This window comes from Dasypus novemcinctus, unplaced genomic scaffold (genome assembly GCF_030445035.2).
Source record: "Dasypus novemcinctus isolate mDasNov1 unplaced genomic scaffold, mDasNov1.1.hap2 scaffold_388, whole genome shotgun sequence".
NCBI classification, from domain to species: Eukaryota; Metazoa; Chordata; class Mammalia; order Cingulata; family Dasypodidae; genus Dasypus; species Dasypus novemcinctus.
This window is the reverse complement of record NW_026688352.1, coordinates 3105-28781: the sequence shown is the minus strand read 5'-3', so window position 1 is coordinate 28781 and position 25677 is coordinate 3105. Positions and strand designations below refer to the sequence as shown.

At 71.2% G+C, this 25677-nt stretch overlaps 20 non-coding genes across 20 annotated transcripts; 8 read left to right on the top strand and 12 right to left on the bottom strand.

Moving 5' to 3' along the window:
• Positions 1-1007: 1007 nt before the first annotated feature.
• On the top strand, positions 1008-1078 carry TRNAG-GCC (transfer RNA glycine (anticodon GCC)). Its single transcript has one exon. It is a non-coding gene; the product is annotated as a tRNA-Gly (tRNA).
• Positions 1079-3686: 2608 nt separating this feature from the next.
• On the bottom strand, positions 3687-3758 carry TRNAE-CUC (transfer RNA glutamic acid (anticodon CUC)). The gene has a single exon. It is a non-coding gene; the product is annotated as a tRNA-Glu (tRNA).
• A 329-nt stretch (positions 3759-4087) lies between these two features.
• Positions 4088-4159, bottom strand: TRNAG-UCC (transfer RNA glycine (anticodon UCC)). The gene has a single exon. It is a non-coding gene; the product is annotated as a tRNA-Gly (tRNA).
• A 671-nt stretch (positions 4160-4830) lies between these two features.
• Positions 4831-4902, bottom strand: TRNAD-GUC (transfer RNA aspartic acid (anticodon GUC)). Its single transcript has one exon. It is a non-coding gene; the product is annotated as a tRNA-Asp (tRNA).
• Positions 4903-5460: 558 nt separating this feature from the next.
• Positions 5461-5543, top strand: TRNAL-CAG (transfer RNA leucine (anticodon CAG)). Its single transcript has one exon. It is a non-coding gene; the product is annotated as a tRNA-Leu (tRNA).
• A 1961-nt stretch (positions 5544-7504) lies between these two features.
• Positions 7505-7575, top strand: TRNAG-GCC (transfer RNA glycine (anticodon GCC)). Its single transcript has one exon. It is a non-coding gene; the product is annotated as a tRNA-Gly (tRNA).
• Positions 7576-10179: 2604 nt separating this feature from the next.
• Positions 10180-10251, bottom strand: TRNAE-CUC (transfer RNA glutamic acid (anticodon CUC)). Its single transcript has one exon. It is a non-coding gene; the product is annotated as a tRNA-Glu (tRNA).
• A 337-nt stretch (positions 10252-10588) lies between these two features.
• On the bottom strand, positions 10589-10660 carry TRNAG-UCC (transfer RNA glycine (anticodon UCC)). The gene has a single exon. It is a non-coding gene; the product is annotated as a tRNA-Gly (tRNA).
• Positions 10661-11331: 671 nt separating this feature from the next.
• Positions 11332-11403, bottom strand: TRNAD-GUC (transfer RNA aspartic acid (anticodon GUC)). Its single transcript has one exon. It is a non-coding gene; the product is annotated as a tRNA-Asp (tRNA).
• A 582-nt stretch (positions 11404-11985) lies between these two features.
• On the top strand, positions 11986-12068 carry TRNAL-CAG (transfer RNA leucine (anticodon CAG)). The gene has a single exon. It is a non-coding gene; the product is annotated as a tRNA-Leu (tRNA).
• A 1993-nt stretch (positions 12069-14061) lies between these two features.
• On the top strand, positions 14062-14132 carry TRNAG-GCC (transfer RNA glycine (anticodon GCC)). Its single transcript has one exon. It is a non-coding gene; the product is annotated as a tRNA-Gly (tRNA).
• Positions 14133-16737: 2605 nt separating this feature from the next.
• On the bottom strand, positions 16738-16809 carry TRNAE-CUC (transfer RNA glutamic acid (anticodon CUC)). The gene has a single exon. It is a non-coding gene; the product is annotated as a tRNA-Glu (tRNA).
• A 338-nt stretch (positions 16810-17147) lies between these two features.
• TRNAG-UCC (transfer RNA glycine (anticodon UCC)) lies at positions 17148-17219 on the bottom strand. The gene has a single exon. It is a non-coding gene; the product is annotated as a tRNA-Gly (tRNA).
• A 671-nt stretch (positions 17220-17890) lies between these two features.
• On the bottom strand, positions 17891-17962 carry TRNAD-GUC (transfer RNA aspartic acid (anticodon GUC)). The gene has a single exon. It is a non-coding gene; the product is annotated as a tRNA-Asp (tRNA).
• Positions 17963-18550: 588 nt separating this feature from the next.
• Positions 18551-18633, top strand: TRNAL-CAG (transfer RNA leucine (anticodon CAG)). Its single transcript has one exon. It is a non-coding gene; the product is annotated as a tRNA-Leu (tRNA).
• A 1993-nt stretch (positions 18634-20626) lies between these two features.
• On the top strand, positions 20627-20697 carry TRNAG-GCC (transfer RNA glycine (anticodon GCC)). The gene has a single exon. It is a non-coding gene; the product is annotated as a tRNA-Gly (tRNA).
• A 2610-nt stretch (positions 20698-23307) lies between these two features.
• Positions 23308-23378, bottom strand: TRNAE-CUC (transfer RNA glutamic acid (anticodon CUC)). Its single transcript has one exon. It is a non-coding gene; the product is annotated as a tRNA-Glu (tRNA).
• Positions 23379-23718: 340 nt separating this feature from the next.
• On the bottom strand, positions 23719-23790 carry TRNAG-UCC (transfer RNA glycine (anticodon UCC)). Its single transcript has one exon. It is a non-coding gene; the product is annotated as a tRNA-Gly (tRNA).
• Positions 23791-24465: 675 nt separating this feature from the next.
• Positions 24466-24536, bottom strand: TRNAD-GUC (transfer RNA aspartic acid (anticodon GUC)). Its single transcript has one exon. It is a non-coding gene; the product is annotated as a tRNA-Asp (tRNA).
• A 570-nt stretch (positions 24537-25106) lies between these two features.
• On the top strand, positions 25107-25189 carry TRNAL-CAG (transfer RNA leucine (anticodon CAG)). The gene has a single exon. It is a non-coding gene; the product is annotated as a tRNA-Leu (tRNA).
• The last annotated feature ends 488 nt before the right edge of the window (positions 25190-25677 follow it).

Sequence of the window (25677 nt, the reverse complement as noted above, 5' to 3'; positions counted from 1 at the left end):
CCTCGCCAAATTGCTGCGTCAACTTCCCACCAGCACGACTGTGCACCCGGGCTTACCCGTAGTCAAATTTCCCTGGGCTTTTCACTCTGGGCCCTTTACCGCTCCGCACTTGCCCGCTCGGGCCCATTCAGGCCCTGCCTCAGCGAGACAGAATGGATCGAGCCAGAGCCTGGCACAGGACCTGCGTGGCTCGGTACCTGGAGGATCCCGAGAAGACTGTTCCACGGACACCTCGCAGATCCCGAAGCCCACCCACGCAACTCCACGCGGGAAGCTGCTGCCGAGCCCGAGCAACCACACCAGTGCGCCCGGCGCCCCCACACCTGGACGTCCGGGTGCCGGCAGCCACGCCCCCCGGAACACACTCTGCCAGAGCGCTCCCCCCACCCTCCCTTTGGAGCCCTCCCGCCTCAAAAGCGACACCGCGGCCCGGGATCCCTAGCGAGTGCCGGCGGCCAGACGGTGGAAGTGAGCCTCGCACAGACCGGCCACTCTACCAGACGTGCGGTGTCGTCCCGCCCCGACCCACCCCCCCACCCTCCCACCCCCGCTCAAGTCAGAGGCCCAGCACCCGTCCTCCTTCTCCCCAGGCCAGCACAGGCACAGAAGGCCGCCGAGGAAGGGGGCTGCGGGAGGGGTGGCTTCACCGCGCCCCTCGGCTCCCCGGGCTCGGGGCACGGTCACGCTGGATCCGGCGGCTGTTTTCGTCCCGGGGACAGCGGCATTTCCGGGAGAGCGCAGGCTCAGGCGACAGGGCCTGTCTCCCCACCCCCCTGCCCCCTCCCCCCGCACGCCCCCCACGCCCGCAGCCCGCGCCTCCGCCTGCGCGGCGCCTCTCCTCCAGGTGGGCCGCCCTCTCCCAGGCTGGCAGGGCGGCGCCGCCTGCCACGCTCCAGGAGCGCTCCGGGCGCACGGCGGGCAGCGGTGGGGGCGCGGCGGCGGCGGCGGCGGCGGCGGCTGGTGGCGAGCACGCGCTGAGGCGAAGCGGGAGGGGGCCCAGCAGCGGCGCATGGGTGGTTCAGTGGTAGAATTCTCGCCTGCCACGCGGGAGGCCCGGGTTCGATTCCCGGCCCATGCAGCACACTCCCCCCTTTTGGTGTCCCACCCACTCGAGCCGTCTCCTGCCGCCTTCCCGGGTCTCTACCGTGCGCGCCTCTCGCTTCCTCACACCGCCCGCTCCTCTCGCGCCTGCCCGTCACCGCCGTCCCTTGCCCGCGCCTCCCTCGCCCCGCACACCCACCACCTTCGCCGACACGCCAGCTCTCCAGCTCACTCGGCCTCCCCCACCGGACCGGCACCTCGCGCTTGCCCTCAGGCCAAAGCTCAACGGTCAAGAGGCCTCTCCCCAGAGGAAACCAGGACACCCTCCTGCCACGTCACCGGCCCCAGCGCCCAAAAGTCTCTCCCCTACACAGCCCGCGCGGCCGTCCCGCCGGCCGCTTGAGCCGGCGCCTCCACCACGACTTCGGTGCACTTGCCCGCTCCTCCCTCCACACGCACCATCCGAATCTTCATTCGCCCATCCCGCTTTGCTTTGCCTCGGTCTCTTGTTCTGACATGCCCAAACGCCCTGCGTCCCGCGCACGGCGCCCAGACGCCCTGCCCCCCTGCCCGGCGGCGCACGGCCGCGCTCCGCCGAGCCCCGCCCCAGGCCCTGGCCCGCAGCAGCTTGGCCCCGCCCCCGCCCCGCCCCGCCCGGCCCCGCCCCGAACCAGCCCTCCCCACCCCCCCCAACCCCCCCCCCCCCCCGACCACGCGGGCAAGCACCTCAAGTCTTTGCCTCTGGACTGACCAGGGGAGTGAACCCGAAGCCTCTGGGTCCGTGCAATTCACCACCCCTTGCACACCTAGCACAGACGCCACACGACCCCTCCCTGGCCCCTCCCCTCCCCTCCCCCGCCCCGCCCCCTCCCCACTTCGCCCTCCTGTCTCCCTCGCGCGCGGCGCTCTGCCTCCAGGGTCCCGTTGCCTGCGACCCGACTCACGCCCCTCGGCCTGGTGGCCCTCCAGGGCACCACCTCCAACTGGCCCGATGGGGGTCCTGTCTGCTGATGGGCTCTTGGATCTCATCCTCTCCGGAGCCCTCTCCTCCCTCTTCTAAGTCCCCCACGCCCTCCAGCTGCCCACTTGCTGCCAGCCGCTTCTCCCAGACGCCTTGCTCTAGACAACGCCCGTCCGCCCGCCCTGGCCACCCCGTCTATGCTCTGAGACGTCCCTGGCTCCCGCCCACCGCACCCGGTCCCGCCACGGCCCGTGCACCCGCCCCAGGCACGGCGGCCCATCGTCCTGACGCCCCTCCCAAGCCGCCGGGCCACCCGCCGGCCGCACTCGCCACCCACCGGCAGCTAGCTGGGCCACCCTAGCCCTGCGGACCACGTGGCCACCCTCTACCCCGACCGCCACCTCTCAGCCCTCGGCACACGCTGGGCTCCTCTGGTCGCTTTCCGGCCCTCTGCCCAGCTCCGTGTGCAGTGCTCTCCGCGCACCCACCCGTTTCCTCCCTAGCCGTCACCTGAGACCCACATCCTCTAATGGCCGCACAGGGGGCACCAGGGGACCTCGCGGTGGGGATGGGAAGCTTCTGTGTGCCGAGAGGGAGGCTCGTTGAATCAGGCAGGGCCTCTCACCGCGCGTCCCCCCGACGTCCGAAAGGAAACCTTCCGCCAGCCGGTGTTCGAGTGAGTTGGGCGGTGCGGCGGCCGCTGGGGCGGTCTGGGCAGCAAGGAGGCTGCTGACCGACTCTGCCCTCCAGCAGCAGCACGGCTGGGCTGAGCGCGGTGCAGGGGTGCAAGGAGGGAAGCAGGCCCGCTTGGATGGGTGGTAAGGCAGGAAGGCCAGAGAGCGCGAGTTTACGGGTGGGCGGTGGCAAGCGGGAGGTCGTGGGTCGACTTCTTTCCACCTGGAGTCAGCGTTAGACGGCACGACGTGGCGGCGCTCTCCCGAACCCAGCCGGGCCCCTGACGAAGCGGGAGGCTTGACTCGACAGCTCGTCTTCCCCACTGGTTGGCCAATCTGCTGCCTCCTACTTCTGCCCTGCACGCCCGCCCCCGCCTACAGCCCGCTCGGCCATTTCAACACGGGTGTTCGCGTCGACGTCTCGAGGCCACCGTGGCCAGGGTGCCCGGGCGCACAGGGTTGCGGTTCCTCTTCACCAGCCCGACCGGTGGCTGGCAGGAGTGGCGCGATGCCAGGCACCGCGGGGCCCGGCAGGTGGGCGGTGTGTTCTGGGTGCGGGTGCCCTCACCCTTCTCCCCCGAGCGCCTCCCCGCCCCCGGGGTGGGAGGGGGCGTGGAGGTGGTGCCACACAGGCAGAGCTTTGGCCCGGCGGAAGCCCGTAGGCCTGCCAAGGGCCAACACGTGGGCTGGCCCGAGCGAGGTGGTGCCGATAGCCAGGGGAGTGTCAAGGCGGTCGTGGCCGCTGGAGCTGGGTGCTGAGGGCGAGCGGGAGCGAAGCGAAGCGAAGCTTGGGAGCCTAGGGAAGGAGAAGCTGGAGAAAGGCAAGAGGCTGGAGCGGGCCAAGGGAGGCGAAAAGGACGGCATTGTAGCGGGCTTGCGGGCGGCCGTGGAGATGAGGTGGGTGGTGCCCCGGGCGTGGCGCGGCCGCTGGCTCGGCAGGGAGCGAGTGATGGGCTTTGGGTAAAAGCGAGGCGGGCGGGGGCCGCGCTGGGGCGAAGAAGAAGAAGGGCTTCCCTGACCGGGAATCGAACCCGGGCCGCGGCGGTGAGAGCGCCGAATCCTAACCACTAGACCACCAGGGAGCGTCGGGCCACGCGGCCGGCCGCCGCCTCCTGGACTCGGCTGGGCGCCTCCACCCGGGCCCCGGGCGCTCCCTTGGCGCCAGGCCCGGGCGTCGCCCAGCCTCGGCCTTGGCCCTGCCCGCCGCCCTCCCCCTCTCCCGCCATCGGCGCAGCCTGCCTCGCGGGCTGCTGGCAGCACCCTCAAAACACTGCTCGCCTCCTGCCCACCCACCCACACCGCCTCCGCTTCTGCCTAAGCTTCTGCCCCGACCCCTGGCACCACGGCACCACGGCACCACGGCACCACGGCACCACGGCACCACCGCCCGCAAAACGTCAGGCTGGGCTGCTGCGTTGGCCGGGAATCGAACCCGGGTCAACTGCTTGGAAGGCAGCTATGCTCACCACTATACCACCAACGCTGCACAGCCCGGGGAGCCCGCAGTCGCCGGGCCGGGACTCCGACCAGAGGCCTAGCCGCCGCCCGCCTCAGCCCTCGGCCCTCTGCCACACGCCCCGCCCGCCTCCCGAACGCCTGGCGCCCGGAGGCCCCCTCGCCGCCTCTGCCGACGCTCTCGCTGCTGCCTTTGCTCCTTGGGACTCCGGGCTCCGGGCTCCGCGGCCGTGGCCGTGGCCTCGGCGCTGCTCCCAAGCCCGGCGCTCGGAGACCCTCGGCTGCTGCTTGCAGCCTGCCGGCGGGGCGCGCATGCCCACGGCCCGGGTGGCCAGCGGTCGTCGTGGCTCGGCCAGGACACGGCGCGCAGCGCGTTGGGCTGCCGAGCTGAGCGCGGCCAAGACCTCTCGCCGCTGGGGGCGGCGCCTGGGCGTGGCAGGGAGTGGCTCGGCGACCCCGGGCGGGCCGCCGCGAGACACCCCGCCCCGTTGGGGCGGGCCGCCGGCCGGCTGCCGTGAGCCGCCGACGGGGTCCCTGGGGCCACCCTGCCGTTTGGCCTGGCTGGGAAGGAGCGGGCCAGGCAGCAGGTGGCGCCGTGCACCTGGGCGCCGGGGCGCGGGGCGGGAAAGCAGGCGGGCCGTCGTCGGTGGGCGGGAGGCGGCCTGGAGGGCGGTGGCGGGGGCCAAAAAGGGCGGCAGCCTCCCCGTCGGGGAATCGAACCCCGGTCTCCCGCGTGACAGGCGGGGATACTCACCACTATACTAACGAGGACGGTGGCGCCGGGGCCCTGCGCGCAACGCTCTCCCGCAAGCCTCGCCCAGCCCTGCTCTGGGCCTCCCGGGCCCACGCCCGGCGGCGCTCCAGCACGCGCCCGCCGGGCCCCTTGCCTCGCCCACCCCCACCCCCACCCCCACCCACAGCCAACCAGCCTCCGGCCCTCACCCGGACCTCACCCCGATGCCGACCACCGACACCCACCCACCAACTCCGGACTGGGACCCGGACCCGGACCCGGACCCGGACCCGGACCCGAGCCGCCTGCCGACTCCCCACTGCCGACTCGGGACTCCGCTGGTGCTGAAACCTGGCAGGGCCGCGCGGCCTCTCGCCTCCGACGCCGGCGACACGCCTGGGGCAACTGGCCGCAGCGGGAAGGAAGCGCGCCAGGACGGGCTGGGCGCGCGCCCTGCCGACTCCCGCCGCCACACGCCGCTCCGCTCCGGCGCGCACCGCCACTGCCCGCCGGGAGGCACTTGGGCCCAACGCTCGAGGACAGCGCTCTTGCCGCCCGATCCCAGCCAGGCGGGCGCCAGCGCGCTCGCTCCCACCGTCAGGATGGCCGAGCGGTCTAAGGCGCTGCGTTCAGGTCGCAGTCTCCCCTGGAGGCGTGGGTTCGAATCCCACTCCTGACACGAGTCAACCTTTTGGCCCCCAACTCTCCCCACCTTTCACCACCCTCACCGCCCTGCACTACCTCACCAGCTCCGAAGGTAGCCCTCGCTGACTGGCCACTCGGGGAGCCCTTCACCAGCCCGACTCCCCTGCCACCTGCCAGCCCGTCCGCCTCTCGGGGCGGGGCCTACGTACCCTTACCGCTGGCTTCTCACACTCACCTACCCTTTCCCGCCACCCTCCGCCAAGCAGAAACCGCCCCTCGCCATGCTCCCGGGCCTTCCACCTTCTGCCCGCTTCCTTGCCCGCAAGCTGTGCCCCAAGCCACCTCACACACCCCTTCCACCTGCCAGACCGAGGGTACACTGAAGGACTTCAGAGCACCTGGGCCGCGCCCCGTCCTTTCCCTCCCTCCCTCCCTCCATTCCCCCTCCCCTCCTTCTCTTCTGCCTGCCTTTCTGCCTTTCTGTCTTTCTCCTTTTTGTGTCTTTCTCTTCATCTCCTTCAACCTATTTGCCAGTCTGCCTTCCTAATCTCTGACATTTCTGCCTGCCTGCCTGCCTGCCTGCCTGCCTGCCTGCCTTTTCTCTGTCTCTCTCTCTTTCTTCCTCTCCCTCGGTCTCTTTATCTCTTTCTCTTACTCTCTCTTCTCTCTTCTCTGTGTTTCTCTCTTTCTCTCTCTCTCTCTTCCTCTTTCTCTGTTTCTTTCCCGTTTCTTTCCCTCGTTCTTTCTCTCTTCTCTCTTCTTTCTTTCCCCCGCCTGCCGCGGCCACCCAGATTCACCCTCTAGCACCTACCCGGTGAACAGCAATTGCTTTCCGTGCCATACACCGCCACAGCCTGCATTGCCGCGTGTGAGAAATGGCTGTGCCGGCGTCCCGTCCGTGCCTCTGCCTCCATCGGTGCCCCTGCTCCCACCACCCTCACGTCCCTCGGAGCCCCCGGGCTCGCCCCCACGCTTGCTCTTTCCATTCCCTCGCCAAATTGCTGCGTCAACTTCCCACCAGCACGACTGTGCACCCGGGCTTACCCGTAGTCAAATTTCCCTGGGCTTTTCACTCTGGGCCCTTTACCGCTCCGCACTTGCCCGCTCGGGCCCATTCAGGCCCTGCCTCAGCGAGACAGAATGGATCGAGCCAGAGCCTGGCACAGGACCTGCGTGGCTCGGTACCTGGAGGATCCCGAGAAGACTGTTCCACGGACACCTCGCAGATCCCGAAGCCCACCCACGCAACTCCACGCGGGAAGCTGCTGCCGAGCCCGAGCAACCACACCAGTGCGCCCGGCGCCCCCACACCTGGACGTCCGGGTGCCGGCAGCCACGCCCCCCGGAACACACTCTGCCAGAGCGCTCCCCCCACCCTCCCTTTGGAGCCCTCCCGCCTCAAAAGCGACACCGCGGCCCGGGATCCCTAGCGAGTGCCGGCGGCCAGACGGTGGAAGTGAGCCTCGCACAGACCGGCCACTCTACCAGACGTGCGGTGTCGTCCCGCCCCGACCCACCCCCCCACCCTCCCACCCCCGCTCAAGTCAGAGGCCCAGCACCCGTCCTCCTTCTCCCCAGGCCAGCACAGGCACAGAAGGCCGCCGAGGAAGGGGGCTGCGGGAGGGGTGGCTTCACCGCGCCCCTCGGCTCCCCGGGCTCGGGGCACGGTCACGCTGGATCCGGCGGCTGTTTTCGTCCCGGGGACAGCGGCATTTCCGGGAGAGCGCAGGCTCAGGCGACAGGGCCTGTCTCCCCACCCCCCTGCCCCCTCCCCCCGCACGCCCCCCACGCCCGCAGCCCGCGCCTCCGCCTGCGCGGCGCCTCTCCTCCAGGTGGGCCGCCCTCTCCCAGGCTGGCAGGGCGGCGCCGCCTGCCACGCTCCAGGAGCGCTCCGGGCGCACGGCGGGCAGCGGTGGGGGCGCGGCGGCGGCGGCGGCGGCGGCGGCTGGTGGCGAGCACGCGCTGAGGCGAAGCGGGAGGGGGCCCAGCAGCGGCGCATGGGTGGTTCAGTGGTAGAATTCTCGCCTGCCACGCGGGAGGCCCGGGTTCGATTCCCGGCCCATGCAGCACACTCCCCCCTTTTGGTGTCCCACCCACTCGAGCCGTCTCCTGCCGCCTTCCCGGGTCTCTACCGTGCGCGCCTCTCGCTTCCTCACACCGCCCGCTCCTCTCGCGCCTGCCCGTCACCGCCGTCCCTTGCCCGCGCCTCCCTCGCCCCGCACACCCACCACCTTCGCCGACACGCCAGCTCTCCAGCTCACTCGGCCTCCCCCACCGGACCGGCACCTCGCGCTTGCCCTCAGGCCAAAGCTCAACGGTCAAGAGGCCTCTCCCCAGAGGAAACCAGGACACCCTCCTGCCACGTCACCGGCCCCAGCGCCCAAAAGTCTCTCCCCTACACAGCCCGCGCGGCCGTCCCGCCGGCCGCTTGAGCCGGCGCCTCCACCACGACTTCGGTGCACTTGCCCGCTCCTCCCTCCACACGCACCATCCGAATCTTCATTCGCCCATCCCGCTTTGCTTTGCCTCGGTCTCTTGTTCTGACATGCCCAAACGCCCTGCGTCCCGCGCACGGCGCCCAGACGCCCTGCCCCCCTGCCCGGCGGCGCACGGCCGCGCTCCGCCGAGCCCCGCCCCAGGCCCTGGCCCGCAGCAGCTTGGCCCCGCCCCCGCCCCGCCCCGCCCGGCCCCGCCCCGAACCAGCCCTCCCCACCCCCCCCAACCCCCCCCCCCGACCACGCGGGCAAGCACCTCAAGTCTTTGCCTCTGGACTGACCAGGGGAGTGAACCCGAAGCCTCTGGGTCCGTGCAATTCACCACCCCTTGCACACCTAGCACAGACGCCACACGACCCCTCCCTGGCCCCTCCCCTCCCCTCCCCCGCCCCGCCCCCTCCCCACTTCGCCCTCCTGTCTCCCTCGCGCGCGGCGCTCTGCCTCCAGGGTCCCGTTGCCTGCGACCCGACTCACGCCCCTCGGCCTGGTGGCCCTCCAGGGCACCACCTCCAACTGGCCCGATGGGGGTCCTGTCTGCTGATGGGCTCTTGGATCTCATCCTCTCCGGAGCCCTCTCCTCCCTCTTCTAAGTCCCCCACGCCCTCCAGCTGCCCACTTGCTGCCAGCCGCTTCTCCCAGACGCCTTGCTCTAGACAACGCCCGTCCGCCCGCCCTGGCCACCCCGTCTATGCTCTGAGACGTCCCTGGCTCCCGCCCACCGCACCCGGTCCCGCCACGGCCCGTGCACCCGCCCCAGGCACGGCGGCCCATCGTCCTGACGCCCCTCCCAAGCCGCCGGGCCACCCGCCGGCCGCACTCGCCACCCACCGGCAGCTAGCTGGGCCACCCTAGCCCTGCGGACCACGTGGCCACCCTCTACCCCGACCGCCACCTCTCAGCCCTCGGCACACGCTGGGCTCCTCTGGTCGCTTTCCGGCCCTCTGCCCAGCTCCGTGTGCAGTGCTCTCCGCGCACCCACCCGTTTCCTCCCTAGCCGTCACCTGAGACCCACATCCTCTAATGGCCGCACAGGGGGCACCAGGGGACCTCGCGGTGGGGATGGGAAGCTTCTGTGTGCCGAGAGGGAGGCTCGTTGAATCAGGCAGGGCCTCTCACCGCGCGTCCCCCCGACGTCCGAAAGGAAACCTTCCGCCAGCCGGTGTTCGAGTGAGTTGGGCGGTGCGGCGGCCGCTGGGGCGGTCTGGGCAGCAAGGAGGCTGCTGACCGACTCTGCCCTCCAGCAGCAGCACGGCTGGGCTGAGCGCGGTGCAGGGGTGCAAGGAGGGAAGCAGGCCCGCTTGGATGGGTGGTAAGGCAGGAAGGCCAGAGAGCGCGAGTTTACGGGTGGGCGGTGGCAAGCGGGAGGTCGTGGGTCGACTTCTTTCCACCTGGAGTCAGCGTTAGACGGCACGACGTGGCGGCGCTCTCCCGAACCCAGCCGGGCCCCTGACGAAGCGGGAGGCTTGACTCGACAGCTCGTCTTCCCCACTGGTTGGCCAATCTGCTGCCTCCTACTTCTGCCCTGCACGCCCGCCCCCGCCTACAGCCCGCTCGGCCATTTCAACACGGGTGTTCGCGTCGACGTCTCGAGGCCACCGTGGCCAGGGTGCCCGGGCGCACAGGGTTGCGGTTCCTCTTCACCAGCCCGACCGGTGGCTGGCAGGAGTGGCGCGATGCCAGGCACCGCGGGGCCCGGCAGGTGGGCGGTGTGTTCTGGGTGCGGGTGCCCTCACCCTTCTCCCCCGAGCGCCTCCCCGCCCCCGGGGTGGGAGGGGGCGTGGAGGTGGTGCCACACAGGCAGAGCTTTGGCCCGGCGGAAGCCCGTAGGCCTGCCAAGGGCCAACACGTGGGCTGGCCCGAGCGAGGTGGTGCCGATAGCCAGGGGAGTGTCAAGGCGGTCGTGGCCGCTGGAGCTGGGTGCTGAGGGCGAGCGGGAGCGAAGCGAAGCGAAGCTTGGGAGCCTAGGGAAGGAGAAGCTGGAGAAAGGCAAGAGGCTGGAGCGGGCCAAGGGAGGCGAAAAGGACGGCATTGTAGCGGGCTTGCGGGCGGCCGTGGAGATGAGGTGGGTGGTGCCCCGGGCGTGGCGCGGCCGCTGGCTCGGCAGGGAGCGAGTGATGGGCTTTGGGTAAAAGCGAGGCGGGCGGGGGCCGCGCTGGGGCGAAGAAGAAGAAGGGCTTCCCTGACCGGGAATCGAACCCGGGCCGCGGCGGTGAGAGCGCCGAATCCTAACCACTAGACCACCAGGGAGCGTCGGGCCACGCGGCCGGCCGCCGCCTCCTGGACTCGGCTGGGCGCCTCCACCCGGGCCCCGGGCGCTCCCTTGGCGCCAGGCCCGGGCGTCGCCCAGCCTCGGCCTTGGCCCTGCCCGCCGCCCTCCCCCTCTCCCGCCATCGGCGCAGCCTGCCTCGCGGGCTGCTGGCAGCACCCTCAAAACACTGCTCGCCTCCTGCCCACCCACCCACACCGCCTCCGCTTCTGCCTAAGCTTCTGCCCCGACCCCTGGCACCACGGCACCACGGCACCACGGCACCACGGCACCACGGCACCACGGCACCACCGCCCGCAAAACGTCAGGCTGGGCTGCTGCGTTGGCCGGGAATCGAACCCGGGTCAACTGCTTGGAAGGCAGCTATGCTCACCACTATACCACCAACGCTGCACAGCCCGGGGAGCCCGCAGTCGCCGGGCCGGGACTCCGACCAGAGGCCTAGCCGCCGCCCGCCTCAGCCCTCGGCCCTCTGCCACACGCCCCGCCCGCCTCCCGAACGCCTGGCGCCCGGAGGCCCCCTCGCCGCCTCTGCCGACGCTCTCGCTGCTGCCTTTGCTCCTTGGGACTCCGGGCTCCGGGCTCCGCGGCCGTGGCCGTGGCCTCGGCGCTGCTCCCAAGCCCGGCGCTCGGAGACCCTCGGCTGCTGCTTGCAGCCTGCCGGCGGGGCGCGCATGCCCACGGCCCGGGTGGCCAGCGGTCGTCGTGGCTCGGCCAGGACACGGCGCGCAGCGCGTTGGGCTGCCGAGCTGAGCGCGGCCAAGACCTCTCGCCGCTGGGGGCGGCGCCTGGGCGTGGCAGGGAGTGGCTCGGCGACCCCGGGCGGGCCGCCACGAGACACCCCGCCCCGTTGGGGCGGGCCGCCGGCCGGCTGCCGTGAGCAGCCCACGGGGTCCCTGGGGCCACCCTGCCGTTTGGCCTGGCTGGGAAGGAGCGGGCCAGGCAGCAGGTGGCGCCGTGCACCTGGGCGCCGGGGCGCGGGGCGGGAAAGCAGGCGGGCCGTCGTCGGTGGGCGGGAGGCGGCCTGGAGGGCGGTGGCGGGGGCCAAAAAGGGCGGCAGCCTCCCCGTCGGGGAATCGAACCCCGGTCTCCCGCGTGACAGGCGGGGATACTCACCACTATACTAACGAGGACGGTGGCGCCGGGGCCCTGCGCGCAACGCTCTCCCGCAAGCCTCGCCCAGCCCTGCTCTGGGCCTCCCGGGCCCACGCCCGGCGGCGCTCCAGCACGCGCCCGCCGGGCCCCTTGCCTCGCCCACCCCCACCCCCACCCCCACCCACAGCCAACCAGCCTCCGGCCCTCACCCGGACCTCACCCCGATGCCGACCACCGACACCCACCCACCAACTCCGGACTGGGACCCGGACCCGGACCCGGACCCGGACCCGGACCCGGACCCGGACCCGGACCCGGACCCGAGCCGCCTGCCGACTCCCCACTGCCGACTCGGGACTCCGCTGGTGCTGAAACCTGGCAGGGCCGCGCGGCCTCTCGCCTCCGACGCCGGCGACACGCCTGGGGCAACTGGCCGCAGCGGGAAGGAAGCGCGCCAGGACGGGCTGGGCGCGCGCCCTGCCGACTCCCGCCGCCACACGCCGCTCCGCTCCGGCGCGCACCGCCACTGCCCGCCGGGAGGCACTTGGGCCCAACGCTCGAGGACAGCGCTCTTGCCGCCCGATCCCAGCCAGGCGGGCGCCAGCGCGCTCGCTCCCACCGTCAGGATGGCCGAGCGGTCTAAGGCGCTGCGTTCAGGTCGCAGTCTCCCCTGGAGGCGTGGGTTCGAATCCCACTCCTGACACGAGTCAACCTTTTGGCCCCCAACTCTCCCCACCTTTCACCACCCTCACCGCCCTGCACTACCTCACCAGCTCCGAAGGTAGCCCTCGCTGACTGGCCACTCGGGGAGCCCTTCACCAGCCCGACTCCCCTGCCACCTGCCAGCCCGTCCGCCTCTCGGGGCGGGGCCTACGTACCCTTACCGCTGGCTTCTCACACTCACCTACCCTTTCCCGCCACCCTCCGCCAAGCAGAAACCGCCCCTCGCCATGCTCCCGGGCCTTCCACCTTCTGCCCGCTTCCTTGCCCGCAAGCTGTGCCCCAAGCCACCTCACACACCCCTTCCACCTGCCAGACCGAGGGTACACTGAAGGACTTCAGAGCACCTGGGCCGCGCCCCGTCCTTTCCCTCCCTCCCTCCCTCCATTCCCCCTCCCCTCCTTCTCTTCTGCCTGCCTTTCTGCCTTTCTGTCTTTCTCCTTTTTGTGTCTTTCTCTTCATCTCCTTCAACCTATTTGCCAGTCTGCCTTCCTAATCTCTGACATTTCTGCCTGCCTGCCTGCCTGCCTGCCTGCCTGCCTGCCTGCCTGCCTGCCTGCCTTTTCTCTGTCTCTCTCTCTTTCTTCCTCTCCCTCGGTCTCTTTATCTCTTTCTCTTACTCTCTCTTCTCTCTTCTCTGTGTTTCTCTCTTTCTCTCTCTCTCTCTTCCTCTTTCTCTGTTTCTTTCCCGTTTCTTTCCCTCGTTCTTTCTCTCTTCTCTCTTCTTTCTTTCCCCCGCCTGCCGCGGCCACCCAGATTCACCCTCTAGCACCTACCCGGTGAACAGCAATTGCTTTCCGTGCCATACACCGCCACAGCCTGCATTGCCGCGTGTGAGAAATGGCTGTGCCGGCGTCCCGTCCGTGCCTCTGCCTCCATCGGTGCCCCTGCTCCCACCACCCTCACGTCCCTCGGAGCCCCCGGGCTCGCCCCCACGCTTGCTCTTTCCATTCCCTCGCCAAATTGCTGCGTCAACTTCCCACCAGCACGACTGTGCACCCGGGCTTACCCGTAGTCAAATTTCCCTGGGCTTTTCACTCTGGGCCCTTTACCGCTCCGCACTTGCCCGCTCGGGCCCATTCAGGCCCTGCCTCAGCGAGACAGAATGGATCGAGCCAGAGCCTGGCACAGGACCTGCGTGGCTCGGTACCTGGAGGATCCCGAGAAGACTGTTCCACGGACACCTCGCAGATCCCGAAGCCCACCCACGCAACTCCACGCGGGAAGCTGCTGCCGAGCCCGAGCAACCACACCAGTGCGCCCGGCGCCCCCACACCTGGACGTCCGGGTGCCGGCAGCCACGCCCCCCGGAACACACTCTGCCAGAGCGCTCCCCCCACCCTCCCTTTGGAGCCCTCCCGCCTCAAAAGCGACACCGCGGCCCGGGATCCCTAGCGAGTGCCGGCGGCCAGACGGTGGAAGTGAGCCTCGCACAGACCGGCCACTCTACCAGACGTGCGGTGTCGTCCCGCCCCGACCCACCCCCCCACCCCCCCACCCCCCCCACCCCCCACCCCCGCTCAAGTCAGAGGCCCAGCACCCGTCCTCCTTCTCCCCAGGCCAGCACAGGCACAGAAGGCCGCCGAGGAAGGGGGCTGCGGGAGGGGTGGCTTCACCGCGCCCCTCGGCTCCCCGGGCTCGGGGCACGGTCACGCTGGATCCGGCGGCTGTTTTCGTCCCGGGGACAGCGGCATTTCCGGGAGAGCGCAGGCTCAGGCGACAGGGCCTGTCTCCCCACCCCCCTGCCCCCTCCCCCCGCACGCCCCCCACGCCCGCAGCCCGCGCCTCCGCCTGCGCGGCGCCTCTCCTCCAGGTGGGCCGCCCTCTCCCAGGCTGGCAGGGCGGCGCCGCCTGCCACGCTCCAGGAGCGCTCCGGGCGCACGGCGGGCAGCGGTGGGGGCGCGGCGGCGGCGGCGGCGGCGGCGGCTGGTGGCGAGCACGCGCTGAGGCGAAGCGGGAGGGGGCCCAGCAGCGGCGCATGGGTGGTTCAGTGGTAGAATTCTCGCCTGCCACGCGGGAGGCCCGGGTTCGATTCCCGGCCCATGCAGCACACTCCCCCCTTTTGGTGTCCCACCCACTCGAGCCGTCTCCTGCCGCCTTCCCGGGTCTCTACCGTGCGCGCCTCTCGCTTCCTCACACCGCCCGCTCCTCTCGCGCCTGCCCGTCACCGCCGTCCCTTGCCCGCGCCTCCCTCGCCCCGCACACCCACCACCTTCGCCGACACGCCAGCTCTCCAGCTCACTCGGCCTCCCCCACCGGACCGGCACCTCGCGCTCGCCCTCAGGCCAAAGCTCAACGGTCAAGAGGCCTCTCCCCAGAGGAAACTAGGACACCCTCCTGCCACGTCACCGGCCCCAGCGCCCAAAAGTCTCTCCCCTACACAGCCCGCGCGGCCGTCCCGCCGGCCGCTTGAGCCGGCGCCTCCACCACGACTTCGGTGCACTTGCCCGCTCCTCCCTCCACACGCACCATCCGAATCTTCATTCGCCCATCCCGCTTTGCTTTGCCTCGGTCTCTTGTTCTGACATGCCCAAACGCCCTGCGTCCCGCGCACGGCGCCCAGACGCCCTGCCCCCCTGCCCGGCGGCGCACGGCCGCGCTCCGCCGAGCCCCGCCCCAGCCCCTGGCCCGCAGCAGCTTGGCCCCGCCCCCGCCCCGCCCCGCCCGGCCCCGCCCCGAACCAGCCCTCCCCACCCCCCCCAACCCCCCCCCCCCGACCACGCGGGCAAGCACCTCAAGTCTTTGCCTCTGGACTGACCAGGGGAGTGAACCCGAAGCCTCTGGGTCCGTGCAATTCACCACCCCTTGCACACCTAGCACAGACGCCACACGACCCCTCCCTGGCCCCTCCCCTCCCCTCCCCCGCCCCGCCCCCTCCCCACTTCGCCCTCCTGTCTCCCTCGCGCGCGGCGCTCTGCCTCCAGGGTCCCGTTGCCTGCGACCCGACTCACGCCCCTCGGCCTGGTGGCCCTCCAGGGCACCACCTCCAACTGGCCCGATGGGGGTCCTGTCTGCTGATGGGCTCTTGGATCTCATCCTCTCCGGAGCCCTCTCCTCCCTCTTCTAAGTCCCCCACGCCCTCCAGCTGCCCACTTGCTGCCAGCCGCTTCTCCCAGACGCCTTGCTCTAGACAACGCCCGTCCGCCCGCCCTGGCCACCCCGTCTATGCTCTGAGACGTCCCTGGCTCCCGCCCACCGCACCCGGTCCCGCCACGGCCCGTGCACCCGCCCCAGGCACGGCGGCCCATCGTCCTGACGCCCCTCCCAAGCCGCCGGGCCACCCGCCGGCCGCACTCGCCACCCACCGGCAGCTAGCTGGGCCACCCTAGCCCTGCGGACCACGTGGCCACCCTCTACCCCGACCGCCACCTCTCAGCCCTCGGCACACGCTGGGCTCCTCTGGTCGCTTTCCGGCCCTCTGCCCAGCTCCGTGTGCAGTGCTCTCCGCGCACCCACCCGTTTCCTCCCTAGCCGTCACCTGAGACCCACATCCTCTAATGGCCGCACAGGGGGCACCAGGGGACCTCGCGGTGGGGATGGGAAGCTTCTGTGTGCCGAGAGGGAGGCTCGTTGAATCAGGCAGGGCCTCTCACCGCGCGTCCCCCCGACGTCCGAAAGGAAACCTTCCGCCAGCCGGTGTTCGAGTGAGTTGGGCGGTGCGGCGGCCGCTGGGGCGGTCTGGGCAGCAAGGAGGCTGCTGACCGACTCTGCCCTCCAGCAGCAGCACGGCTGGGCTGAGCGCGGTGCAGGGGTGCAAGGAGGGAAGCAGGCCCGCTTGGATGGGTGGTAAGGCAGGAAGGCCAGAGAGCGCGAGTTTACGGGTGGGCGGTGGCAAGCGGGAGGTCGTGGGTCGACTTCTTTCCACCTGGAGTCAGCGTTAGACGGCACGACGTGGCGGCGCTCTCCCGAACCCAGCCGGGCCCCTGACGAAGCGGGAGGCTTGACTCGACAGCTCGTCTTCCCCACTGGTTGGCCAATCTGCTGCCTCCTACTTCTGCCCTGCACGCCCGCCCCCGCCTACAGCCCGCTCGGCCATTTCAACACGGGTGTTCGCGTCGACGTCTCGAGGCCACCGTGGCCAGGGTGCCCGGGCGCACAGGGTTGCGGTTCCTCTTCACCAGCCCGACCGGTGGCTGGCAGGAGTGGCGCGATGCCAGGCACCGCGGGGCCCGGCAGGTGGGCGGTGTGTTCTGGGTGCGGGTGCCCTCACCCTTCTCCCCCGAGCGCCTCCCCGCCCCCGGGGTGGGAGGGGGCGTGGAGGTGGTGCCACACAGGCAGAGCTTTGGCCCGGCGGAAGCCCGTAGGCCTGCCAAGGGCCAACACGTGGGCTGGCCCGAGCGAGGTGGTGCCGATAGCCAGGGGAGTGTCAAGGCGGTCGTGGCCGCTGGAGCTGGGTGCTGAGGGCGAGCGGGAGCGAAGCGAAGCGAAGCTTGGGAGCCTAGGGAAGGAGAAGCTGGAGAAAGGCAAGAGGCTGGAGCGGGCCAAGGGAGGCGAAAAGGACGGCATTGTAGCGGGCTTGCGGGCGGCCGTGGAGATGAGGTGGGTGGTGCCCCGGGCGTGGCGCGGCCGCTGGCTCGGCAGGGAGCGAGTGATGGGCTTTGGGTAAAAGCGAGGCGGGCGGGGGCCGCGCTGGGGCGAAGAAGAAGAAGGGCTTCCCTGACCGGGAATCGAACCCGGGCCGCGGCGGTGAGAGCGCCGAATCCTAACCACTAGACCACCAGGGAGCGTCGGGCCACGCGGCCGGCCGCCGCCTCCTGGACTCGGCTGGGCGCCTCCACCCGGGCCCCGGGCGCTCCCTTGGCGCCAGGCCCGGGCGTCGCCCAGCCTCGGCCTTGGCCCTGCCCGCCGCCCTCCCCCTCTCCCGCCATCGGCGCAGCCTGCCTCGCGGGCTGCTGGCAGCACCCTCAAAACACTGCTCGCCTCCTGCCCACCCACCCACACCGCCTCCGCTTCTGCCTAAGCTTCTGCCCCGACCCCTGGCACCACGGCACCACGGCACCACGGCACCACGGCACCACGGCACCACGGCACCCACCGCCCGCAAAACGTCAGGCTGGGCTGCTGCGTTGGCCGGGAATCGAACCCGGGTCAACTGCTTGGAAGGCAGCTATGCTCACCACTATACCACCAACGCTGCACAGCCCGGGGAGCCCGCAGTCGCCGGGCCGGGACTCCGACCAGAGGCCTAGCCGCCGCCCGCCTCAGCCCTCGGCCCTCTGCCACACGCCCCGCCCGCCTCCCGAACGCCTGGCGCCCGGAGGCCCCCTCGCCGCCTCTGCCGACGCTCTCGCTGCTGCCTTTGCTCCTTGGGACTCCGGGCTCCGGGCTCCGCGGCCGTGGCCGTGGCCTCGGCGCTGCTCCCAAGCCCGGCGCTCGGAGACCCTCGGCTGCTGCTTGCAGCCTGCCGGCGGGGCGCGCATGCCCACGGCCCGGGTGGCCAGCGGTCGTCGTGGCTCGGCCAGGACACGGCGCGCAGCGCGTTGGGCTGCCGAGCTGAGCGCGGCCAAGACCTCTCGCCGCTGGGGGCGGCGCCTGGGCGTGGCAGGGAGTGGCTCGGCGACCCCGGGCGGGCCGCCGCGAGACACCCCGCCCCGTTGGGGCGGGCCGCCGGCCGGCTGCCGTGAGCCGCCGACGGGGTCCCTGGGGCCACCCTGCCGTTTGGCCTGGCTGGGAAGGAGCGGGCCAGGCAGCAGGTGGCGCCGTGCACCTGGGCGCCGGGGCGCGGGGCGGGAAAGCAGGCGGGCCGTCGTCGGTGGGCGGGAGGCGGCCTGGAGGGCGGTGGCGGGGGCCAAAAAGGGCGGCAGCCTCCCCGTCGGGGAATCGAACCCCGGTCTCCCGCGTGACAGGCGGGGATACTCACCACTATACTAACGAGGACGGTGGCGCCGGGGCCCTGCGCGCAATGCTCTCCCGCAAGCCTCGCCCAGCCCTGCTCTGGGCCTCCCGGGCCCACGCCCGGCGGCGCTCCAGCACGCGCCCGCCGGGCCCCTTGCCTCGCCCACCCCCACCCCCACCCCCACCCACAGCCAACCAGCCTCCGGCCCTCACCCGGACCTCACCCCGATGCCGACCACCGACACCCACCCACCAACTCCGGACTGGGACCCGGACCCGGACCCGGACCCGGACCCGGACCCGGACCCGGACCCGGACCCGGACCCGGACCCGAGCCGCCTGCCGACTCCCCACTGCCGACTCGGGACTCCGCTGGTGCTGAAACCTGGCAGGGCCGCGCGGCCTCTCGCCTCCGACGCCGGCGACACGCCTGGGGCAACTGGCCGCAGCGGGAAGGAAGCGCGCCAGGACGGGCTGGGCGCGCGCCCTGCCGACTCCCGCCGCCACACGCCGCTCCGCTCCGGCGCGCACCGCCACTGCCCGCCGGGAGGCACTTGGGCCCAACGCTCGAGGACAGCGCTCTTGCCGCCCGATCCCAGCCAGGCGGGCGCCAGCGCGCTCGCTCCCACCGTCAGGATGGCCGAGCGGTCTAAGGCGCTGCGTTCAGGTCGCAGTCTCCCCTGGAGGCGTGGGTTCGAATCCCACTCCTGACACGAGTCAACCTTTTGGCCCCCAACTCTCCCCACCTTTCACCACCCTCAACCGCCCTGCACTACCTCACCAGCTCCGAAGGTAGCCCCTCGCTGACTGGCCACTCGGGGAGCCTTCACCAGCCCGACTCCCCTGCCACCTGCCAGCCCGTCCGCCTCTCGGGGCGGGCCTACGTACCCTTACCGCTGGCTTCTCACACTCACCTACCCTTTCCCGCCACCCTCCGCCAAGCAGAAACGCGCCCTCGCCATGCTCCCCGGGCCTTCCACCTTCTTGCCCGCTTCCTTTGCCCGCAAGCTGTGCCCCAAGCCACCTCACACACCCCTTCCAGCCTGCCAGACCGAGGGTACACTGAAGGACTTCAGAGCACCTGGGCCGCGCCCCGTCCTTTCCCTCCCTCCCTCCCTCCATTCCCCCTCCCCTCCTTCTCTTCTGCCTGCCTTTCTGCCTTTCTGTCTTTCTCCTTTTTGTGTCTTTCTCTTCATCTCCTTCAACCTATTTGCCAGTCTGCCTTCCTAATCTCTGACATTGTCTTGCCTGCCTGCCTGCCTGCCTGCCTGCCTGCCTGCCTGCCTGCCTGCCTGCCTTTTTCTCTGTCTCTCTCTCTTTCTTCCTCTCCCTCGGTCTCTTTATCTCTTTCTCTTACTCTCTCTTCTCTCTTCTCTGTGTTTCTCTCTTCTCTCTCTCTCTCTTCCTCTTTCTCTGTTTCTTTCCCGTTTCTTTCCCTCGTTCTTTCTCTCTTCTCTCTTCTTTCTTTCCCCCGCCTGCCGCGGCCACCCAGATTCACCCTCTAGCACCTACCCGTGAACAGCAATTGCTTTCCGGTGCCATACACCGCCACAGCCTGCATTGCCGCGTGTGAGAAATGGCTGTGCCGGCGTCCCGTCCGTGCCTCTGCCTCCATCGGTGCCCCTGCTCCCACCACCCTCACGTCCCTCGGAGCCCCGGGCTCGCCCCCCACGCTTGCTCGTTCCATTCCCTCGCCAAATTGCTGCGTCAACTTCCCACCAGCACGACTGTGCACCCGGGCTTACCCGTAGTCAAATTTCCCTGGCTTTTCACTCTGGGCCCTTTAACCGCTCCGCACTTGCCCGCTCGGGGCCCATTCAGGCCCTGCCCTCAGCGAGACAGAATGGATCGAGCCAGAGCCTGGCACAGGAGCTCGGTACCTGGAGGATCCCGAGAAGACTGTTCCACGGACACCTCGCAGATCCCGAAGCCCACCCACGCAACTCCACGCGGGAAGCTGCTGCCGAGCCCGAGCAACCACACCAGTGCGCCCGGCGCCCCCACACCTGGACGTCCGGGTGCCGGCAGCCACGCCCCCCGGAACACACTCTGCCAGAGCGCTCCCCCCACCCTCCCTTTGGAGCCCTCCCGCCTCAAAAGCGACACCGCGGCCCGGGATCCCTAGCGAGTGCCGGCGGCCAGACGGTGGAAGTGAGCCTCGCACAGACCGGCCACTCTACCAGACGTGCGGTGTCGTCCCGCCCCGACCCACCCCCCCACCCCCCCACCCCCCCCACCCCCCACCCCCGCTCAAGTCAGAGGCCCAGCACCCGTCCTCCTTCTCCCCAGGCCAGCACAGGCACAGAAGGCCGCCGAGGAAGGGGGCTGCGGGAGGGGTGGCTTCACCGCGCCCCTCGGCTCCCCGGGCTCGGGGCACGGTCACGCTGGATCCGGCGGCTGTTTTCGTCCCGGGGACAGCGGCATTTCCGGGAGAGCGCAGGCTCAGGCGACAGGGCCTGTCTCCCCACCCCCCTGCCCCCTCCCCCCGCACGCCCCCCACGCCCGCAGCCCGCGCCTCCGCCTGCGCGGCGCCTCTCCTCCAGGTGGGCCGCCCTCTCCCAGGCTGGCAGGGCGGCGCCGCCTGCCACGCTCCAGGAGCGCTCCGGGCGCACGGCGGGCAGCGGTGGGGGCGCGGCGGCGGCGGCGGCGGCGGCGGCTGGTGGCGAGCACGCGCTGAGGCGAAGCGGGAGGGGGCCCAGCAGCGGCGCATGGGTGGTTCAGTGGTAGAATTCTCGCCTGCCACGCGGGAGGCCCGGGTTCGATTCCCGGCCCATGCAGCACACTCCCCCCTTTTGGTGTCCCACCCACTCGAGCCGTCTCCTGCCGCCTTCCCGGGTCTCTACCGTGCGCGCCTCTCGCTTCCTCACACCGCCCGCTCCTCTCGCGCCTGCCCGTCACCGCCGTCCCTTGCCCGCGCCTCCCTCGCCCCGCACACCCACCACCTTCGCCGACACGCCAGCTCTCCAGCTCACTCGGCCTCCCCCACCGGACCGGCACCTCGCGCTCGCCCTCAGGCCAAAGCTCAACGGTCAAGAGGCCTCTCCCCAGAGGAAACTAGGACACCCTCCTGCCACGTCACCGGCCCCAGCGCCCAAAAGTCTCTCCCCTACACAGCCCGCGCGGCCGTCCCGCCGGCCGCTTGAGCCGGCGCCTCCACCACGACTTCGGTGCACTTGCCCGCTCCTCCCTCCACACGCACCATCCGAATCTTCATTCGCCCATCCCGCTTTGCTTTGCCTCGGTCTCTTGTTCTGACATGCCCAAACGCCCTGCGTCCCGCGCACGGCGCCCAGACGCCCTGCCCCCCTGCCCGGCGGCGCACGGCCGCGCTCCGCCGAGCCCCGCCCCAGCCCCTGGCCCGCAGCAGCTTGGCCCCGCCCCCGCCCCGCCCCGCCCGGCCCCGCCCCGAACCAGCCCTCCCCACCCCCCCCAACCCCCCCCCCCCGACCACGCGGGCAAGCACCTCAAGTCTTTGCCTCTGGACTGACCAGGGGAGTGAACCCGAAGCCTCTGGGTCCGTGCAATTCACCACCCCTTGCACACCTAGCACAGACGCCACACGACCCCTCCCTGGCCCCTCCCCTCCCCTCCCCCGCCCCGCCCCCTCCCCACTTCGCCCTCCTGTCTCCCTCGCGCGCGGCGCTCTGCCTCCAGGGTCCCGTTGCCTGCGACCCGACTCACGCCCCTCGGCCTGGTGGCCCTCCAGGGCACCACCTCCAACTGGCCCGATGGGGGTCCTGTCTGCTGATGGGCTCTTGGATCTCATCCTCTCCGGAGCCCTCTCCTCCCTCTTCTAAGTCCCCCACGCCTCCAGCTGCCCACTTGCTGCCAGCCGCTTCTCCCAGACGCCTTGCTCTAGACAACGCCCGTCCGCCCGCCCTGGCCACCCCGTCTATGCTCTGAGACGTCCCTGGCTCCCGCCCACCGCACCCGGTCCCTCCACGGCCCGTGCACCCGCCCCAGGCACGGCGGCCCATCGTCCTGACGCCCTCCAAGCCGCCGGGCCACCCGCCGGCCGCACTCGCCACCCACCGGCAGCTAGCTGGGCCACCCTAGCCCTGCGGACCACGTGGCCACCCTCTACCCGACCGCCACCTCTCAGCCCTCGGCACACGCTGGGCTCCTCTGGTCGCTTTCCGGCCCTCTGCCCAGCTCCGTGTGCAGTGCTCTCCGCGCACCCACCCGTTTCCTCCCTAGCCGTCACCTGAGACCCACATCCTCTAATGGCCGCACAGGGGCACCAGGGGACCTCGCGGTGGGATGGGAAGCTTCTGTGTGCCGAGAGGGAGGCTCGTTGAATCAGGCAGGGCCTCTCACCGCGCGTCCCCCCGACGTCCGAAAGGAAACCTTCCGCCAGCCGGTGTTCGAGTGAGTTGGGCGGTGCGGCGGACCGCTGGGGCGGTCTGGGCAGCAAGGAGGCTGCTGAGACCGACTCTGCCCTCCAGCAGCAGCACGGCTGGGCTGAGCGCGGTGCAGGGGTGCAAGGAGGGAAGCAGGCCCGCTTGGATGGGTGGTAAGGCAGGAAGGCCAGAGAGCGCGAGTTTACGGGTGGGCGGTGGCAAGCGGGAGGTCGTGGGTCGACTTCTTTCCACCTGGAGTCAGCGTTAGACGGCACGACGTGGCGGACGCTCTCCCCGAACCCAGCCGGGCCCCTGACGAAGCGGGAGGCTTGACTCGACAGCTCGTCTTCCCACTGGTTGGCCAATCTGCTGCCTCCTACTTCTGCCTGCACGCCGCACCCCGGCCTACAGCCCGCTCGGCCATTTCAACACGGGTGTTCGCGGTCGACGTCTCGAGGCCACCGTGGCCAGGGTGCCCGGGCGCACAGGGTTGCGGTTTCCTCTTCACCAGCCCGACCGGTGGCTGGCAGGAGTGGCGCGATGCCAGGCACCGCGGGGCCCGGCAGGTGGGCGGTGTGTTCTGGGTGCGGGTGCCCTCACCCTTCTCCCCCGAGCGCTCTCCCCGCCCACCGGGGGTGGGAGGGGGCGTGGAGGTGGTGCCACACAGGCAGAGCTTTGGCCCGGCGGAAGCCCGTAGGCCTGCCAAGGGCCAACACGTGGGCTGGCCCGAGCGAGGTGGTGCCGATAGCCAGGGGAGTGTCAAGGCGGTCGTGGCCGCTGGAGCTGGGGTGCTGAGGGCGAGCGGGAGCGAAGCGAAGCGAAGCTTGGGAGCCTAGGGAAGGAGAAGCTGGAGAAAGGCAAGAGGCTGGAGCGGGCCAAGGGAGGCGAAAAGGACGGCATTGTAGCGGGCTTGCGGGCGGCCGTGGAGATGAGCGTGGGTGGTGCCCCGGGCGTGGCGCGGCCCGCTGGCTCGGCAGGGAGCGAGTGATGGGCTTTGGTAAAAGCGAGGCGGGCGGGGGCCGCGCTGGGGCGAAGAAGAAGAAGGGCTTCCCTGACCGGGAATCGAACCCGGCCGCGGCGGTGAGAGCGCCGAATCCTAACCACTAGACCACCAGGGAGCGTCGGGCCACGCGGCCCGCTGCCGCCGCCTCCTGGACTCGGCTGGGCGCCTCCACCCGGGCCCCGGGCGCTCCCTTGGCGCCAGGCCCGGGCGTCGCCCAGCCTCGGCCTTGGCCCTGCCCGCCGCCCTCCCCCTCTCCCGCCATCGGCGCAGCCTGCCTCGCGGGCTGCTGGCAGCACCCTCAAAACACTGCTCGCCTCCTGCCCACCCACCCACACCAGCCTCCCGCTTCTGCCTAAGCTTCTGCCCCGACCCCTGGCACCACGGCACCACGGCACCTCACGGCACCACGGCACCACGGCACCACGGCACCGCCCGCAAACGTCAGGCTGGGCTGCTGCGTTGGCCGGGAATCGAACCCGGGTCAACTGCTTGGAAGGCAGCTATGCTCACCACTATACCACCAACGCTGCACAGCCCGGGGAGCCCGCAGTCGAGCCGGGCCGGGACTCCGACCAGAGGCTAGCCGCCGCCCGCCTCAGCCCTCGGCCCTCTGCCACACGCCCCGCCCGCCTCCCGAACGCCTGGCGCCCGGAGGCCCCCTCGCCGCCTCTGCCGACGCTCTCGCTGCTGCCTTTGCTCCTTGGGACTCCGGGCTCCGGGCTCCGCGGCCGTGGCCGTGGCCTCGGCGCTGCTCCAAGCCCGGCGCTCGGAGACCCTCGGCTGCTGCTTGCAGCCTGCCGGCGGGGCGCGCATGCCCACGGCCCGGGTGGCCAGCGGTCCGTCGTGGCTCGGCCAGGACACGGCGCGCAGGCGCGTTGGGGCTGCCGAGCTGAGCGCGGCCAAGACCTCTCGCCGGCTGGGGCGGCGCCTGGGCGTGGCAGGGAGTGGCTCGGCGACCCCGGGCGGGCCGCCGCGAGACACCCCGCCCCGTTGGGGCGGCGCCGCCGGCCGGCTGCCGTGAGCCGCCGACGGGGTCCCTGGGGCCACCCTGCCGTTTGGCCTGGCTGGGAAGGAGCGGGCCAGGCAGCAGGTGGCGCCGTGCACCTGGGCGCCGGGGGCGCGGGGCGGGAAAGCAGGCGGGCCGTCGTCGGTGGGCGGAGGCGGCCTGGAGGGCGGTGGCGGGGGCCAAAAAGGGCGGCAGCCTCCCCGTCGGGGAATCGAACCCCGGTCTCCCGCGTGACAGGCGGGATACTCACCACTATACTAACGAGGACGGTGGCGCCGGGGCCCTGGCGCAACGCTCTCCCGCAAGCCTCGCCCAGCCCTGCTCTGGGCCTCCCGGGCCCACGCCCGGCGGCGCTCCAGCACGCGCCCGCCGGGCCCCTTGCCTCGCCCACACCCCACCCCCACCCCACCCACACGCCAACCAGCCTCCGGCCCTCACCCGGACCTCACCCCGATGCCGACCACCGACACCCACCCACCAACTCCGGACTGGGACCCGGACCCGGACCCGGACCCGGACCCGGACCCGGACCCGGACCCGAGCCGCCTGCCGACTCCCCACTGCCGACTCGGGACTCCGCTGGTGCTGAAACCTGGCAGGGCCGCGCGGCCTCTCGCCTCCGACGCCGGCGACACGCCTGGGGCAACTGGCCGCAGCGGGAAGGAAGCGCGCCAGGACGGGCTGGGCGCGCGCCCTGCCGACTCCCGCCGCCACACGCCGCTCCGCTCCGGCGCGCACCGCCACTGCCCGCCGGGAGGCACTTGGGCCCAACGCTCGAGGACAGCGCTCTTGCCGCCCGATCCCAGCCAGGCGGGCGCCAGCGCGCTCGCTCCCACCGTCAGGATGGCCGAGCGGTCTAAGGCGCTGCGTTCAGGTCGCAGTCTCCCCTGGAGGCGTGGGTTCGAATCCCACTCCTGACACGAGTCAACCTTTTGGCCCCCAACTCTCCCACCTTTCACCACCCTCACCGCCCTGCACTACCTCACCAGCTCCGAAGTAGCCCTCGCTGACTGGCCACTCGGGGAGCCTTCACCAGCCCGACTCCCCTGCCACCTGCCAGCCCGTCCGCCTCTCGGGGCGGGGCCTACGTACCCTTACCGCTGGCTTCTCACACTCACCTACACCTTTTCCCGCCACCCTCCGCCAAGCAGAAACCGCCCCTCGCCATGCTCCCGGGCCTTCCACCTTCTGCCCGCTTCCTTGCCCGCAAGCTGTGCCCCAAGCCACCTCACACACCCCTTCCACCTGCCAGACCGAGGGTACACTGAAGGACTTCAGAGCACACTGGGCCGCGCCCCGTCCTTTCCCTCCCTCCCTCCCTCCATTCCCCTCCCCTCCTTCTCTTCTGCCTGCCTTTCTGCCTTTCTGTCTTTCTCCTTTTTGTGTCTTTCTCTTCATCTCCTTCAAC